The 4,270-nt window shown below is 36.9% G+C and overlaps 1 pseudogene; it reads left to right on the forward strand.

Annotated features, from left to right (window-relative positions):
• The first annotated feature begins 1,706 nt into the window (after window positions 1-1,706).
• LOC110195876 (GTP-binding nuclear protein Ran pseudogene) lies at window positions 1,707-2,104 on the forward strand (annotated as a pseudogene).
• The last annotated feature ends 2,166 nt before the right edge of the window (window positions 2,105-4,270 follow it).

Genomic DNA, 4,270 nt, shown 5'->3' on the forward strand with positions numbered 1-4,270 from the left:
TTAATAAAAAAAGAAATAGACCAATTAGCACTTAAGTATAATATATGTGTGTGTGCATATACATACGTGTGTATATGTATATGTATATGTACATATACATACATGTATATATGTGTGTGCTGTATCATATGAATTTGATCTATTCTCCTCAACAGGATTATAAGCTCCTTAATGAAAGGATCTTTATATTTATTTTGTGCGCATATAGCACCTAGCACTGGGCTTGTAATATGTTGTTAATAACTATTTTTAACTCATTTCCTCAGTGTTTATTATTCAATAGTACCCCAAAACACTAAAACCAAACCACATTTACCAGCCTTTTCTTTTTAAGTTTCTTCCTCATCTACTGTCGCTGAAGATGGGGACAAGTCACTTCTACTCTCTGGGCCTCAGTTTCCTCATCTGTAAAATGAGAGAGTTGGGCTGAATGCAAGGTCATTTCTAGATCTAAATTTATGATCCTATGATTCTGTCTCTCAGGAGGTATAAAATGGGTGTCCTTGAGATTGGAGGACTTATCTTGAGAGTGAAAAATGAGTGTTTGGTTTACGGATGTAAAGCCTCAGGTAGTGTTTTTTTTCCCCCACTAAATTCTTGTGGGACATTAAAGGTTTGGAGGCTGTCCAGTTTAAGCAGAGAGTAACATCTATCACATACTACCCAAGTTCACCTCCACTGTTATGCTAATATAAAATGTTTCTCAGTTATCTTGGTTGATTTATATTTCTTGCCACATTTAATTCAAAAGAAAACAATCAAACAGAAGAGTGCCTTTTCTTCTCTCTCAGCAGGACATTGGCATCCTTGAGATAGAGGCACTAATGATGAAGAAATCCTCCCTTAACTGAGAGAAGGGAGCTGTCCTCAGGACAGGTAGAATTTTCCAAAATGCAATTTCTTTTCAGGTATAAAGATATGGTAAAACTCATAAAGCCTGCATTATTTAATTATGTGGAAAGCAAACTCTGGGCCTTTTTTTTTTTCATAGCTCAATCTTCACGCATCAGACTCAACATTTTCTCTATGGCTTTTTTTCATAGCTCAATCTTCATGCTTCAGACTCAACATTTGGTCAGAAACTACCTTTGTATTATATGAATTATATGGATTACATTATATTATATGGATTTCATTTTGCTGATCATTTATCAGTTATTCATGGACAATAAAAACCTCATTTACACTACAAAAACAATGATGATAAGCCCAACAAACTTTTATATTTTTTAAATAAAACTAAATCCACCCAAAGATAAAATATGATGCTACCCCAAACCAGCATGACTTTCCCAATCTTTCAACAACCTCAGCATAAAGGTGGTCATAATTAAAGTGAAGGTAATTGGGCACAGTGAAAATGTCACATAAAATTCTATGGCATCAGAATTGGGCTCCTGCCATCTTTCCATTGCTCAGTCAAGTGGAGACAGAGACACTTCTGGAAGAAACGTCATGATGGTCACCCAAGTGCAGCTCAAACTTGTACTAGTTGGTGATGGAGGTATTGGAAAAAACACATTTCTAAAATATCACTTGACTGGTGAATTTGAGAAGTATGTAACCACCTTGGGTATTGAGGTCCATACTCTTATGTTCCATAATAACAGAGGTCCTATTAAATTCAATGTATGGGTTACAGCTGACCAAGAGAAATCTGGTGGTCTGAGAAACAGCACATCCAATTACATCAGCGTGCCATCATAATGTTTGTTGTAACATCAAGAATTACTTGCAAGAATGTACCTAGCCACAGTAGAGATCTGGTATATGAATAGAGAAATAGAAATGTGAAAAGAGCCCTATGGTGTTGTGTGTCAACAAAATGGATATTAAGGACAGAAAAGTCCAGGTGAAATCAATTGTCTTCCACAGGAAAAAGAATCCTCAGTATTATGAAATTTCAGCCAAAAGTCACTACAACTTTGAGAAGCCCTTCCTTTGGCTTGCTAGAAAACTTATTGGAGACCCTCATTTGGAGTTTGTGGCCATGCCTCTTGCACCCCCAGAGGTTGTCATGGAACAAGCATTGGCAGCACAATATGAGCAGGACCTACAGATTCCTCAGACAACTGCTCTCTCTGTCAAACATGATGACCTGTAAGAGAATGAAGCTAGAGCTCAGCATCAGAGGTCAAGTTTAAAGGCAACTGTCCTGTGATGTCAGTGGTATGGAGTGTTTGCCACTTTATTATCTATCTGAGCAGAACATGTGCTTAATCTTTGGGATGCTGAAGGAGATAAATGGGCTTCAGTGAATATGGCAGTTTGAAAAAAAAATAAGTGGTATTTTGGACCTGTGTATTTTGCTGGTTTTGTACCACAATTATGTCCCCATGAGTTTCAAATATAAGAGTGCTGCATTCCCATCACAATATTTGGTAGTGAGATCATAATAAAGTTGTATTTCAAATATCTACTTAAAACATGCTACAACATCCCATAGTTCATGTTCTCAATTATATTTTCCTCCTCAAGAGTCTTCTGACCCTAACAATCTAGAAATCCATCAGTCACTCCTTGCATGTCATTAGATATTTTCAATCAACATGTCAAAGTGCTAACAGGACACTGGTGCTTTCTAGACACTATTGATAGCAGGTGACAGTGTCCAGCTTCTTTTCTAAATCCTGACAACTATGCGGCAACAAATAAAAAACATACCAATGATTTACTGATTTAATTCTACTAGGTTGGGCTCTGTGTTTCTTTAAGAAAGGTGTAAATGTACGTGTGAGAGTCTTGAAATACTGCCGTTACCACGGCAATTATCTGTGTTTAGAGAGTGGTATGGAGTAAAGTCCCATGTAAATAAGTGGCTGTAGGAGAGTGTAAGTTAACCATACTTCTTCACTGGTTAAAATCATGAATTCCCTCTGTTTAGTACTGCCCCTCCAAAAAAAAAAACTTTTGTAAAATAATGTGAATAATTAAAATTTTTGCACAGAATATTCCTAAGTAACAGAATGTTTGGAGGGAGAGGTCAAGTTTTTTTTTTCCTATTGATTGTTTTCTTCCTCCTACAAGTTAAAAAAAATCTCAAGGTTGAAATGGAAATGCAGTTATTCTGTCCTCTGAGAAAGAGGATTTTCTAATGAGAGGTCTTGCCCTCATGCCTTATTTGGTGCCTTGCGTGTTTTTCTGACAAGCAATTCTTCAATTCTAGTTCAAAATCCCTTATGATAAACTTTATTTCCAAAAATAAAAAAGCACAAAAATATGGCTTCACAGGATTTTACAGATGAAAAGATCCTCTGAGATCATCTGAATCAGGGATTCTTAAACTTTTTTATGTCCTGAACCCTTTTGGCAGTCTGGTGATGACTGAGGACCCCTTTCACAGAATTATGTTTTCAAAAACTTGAAAGAAATGTTCAATTTCAGATAGAGGTTAGTGAAAATAAAGACGTCAATTTTCTTATCTAAATTCAAGGACTCTCTAGTTTAATAACTCAGGAAGATCTATAATATCTTTAATATCTTCAACTTACAGTTGGAAATCTTCAAAGTATGTGTAACTCCTTATCACATGAGGCAATGTATTCTACTTTTGGATCTACTCTGTTTGTTGAGAAGTTCTGCCTACATCCCAACCAAAATCCTCTCCTCTGTGATGTCCCCAAATTGTTATTAGTTCTGCCTTTTGAAAAGAATAATCTGTCTTTTACCAGATCACTTTTCTTATGGCCTTCTACCATTCCTCATAGTATGGCCTCCAGTCACCTCACCATCCTGGTTAATCTCCTTGAGATAATCTCCAGACTCCTAATGTGAATCTAGACTTTTTAAAAGATCTTCTTAATTTTATTTTTAACTTATGTAATGCCCAGAAATTAATAAAATACTCAATATGAAGGCTAACCAGGGTAGCTTTTAGCAATACTCTTACCTCCCTCATTCTAGCTACTATGGTGGGTAAATGTTGGGTAAATGATGTACCTATAAGAAAATCCTTAACCAGGGGTGGGGAACCTTACATGTGGCCTTGGGTGTGGCCTTTTGACTGAGTCCAAGTTTTACAAAACAAATCCTTTTATAAAAGGGATTTGTTCAGTGAAGTTTGGATTCAATCAAAGGGCTGCACTCGAGGACCTAGAGGGCCACACGTGGCCACAAGGGCGCAAGTTCCCCACACCTGACTTAGCCCTTTCACCTGAAAAGCCAGTACCCTACCAGCACTTACCATAATATCACATACTGGTTTACCCTTAGGAGATTCCCCCTCCTCCAATTGCACCATGCTGTGACTTCATCAATATAGAGAACTATA

Source organism: Phascolarctos cinereus, unplaced genomic scaffold, assembly GCF_003287225.1.
Source record: "Phascolarctos cinereus isolate Bilbo 61053 unplaced genomic scaffold, phaCin_HiC Scaffold_726;HRSCAF=1367, whole genome shotgun sequence".
Lineage (NCBI taxonomy): Eukaryota > Metazoa > Chordata > Mammalia > Diprotodontia > Phascolarctidae > Phascolarctos > Phascolarctos cinereus.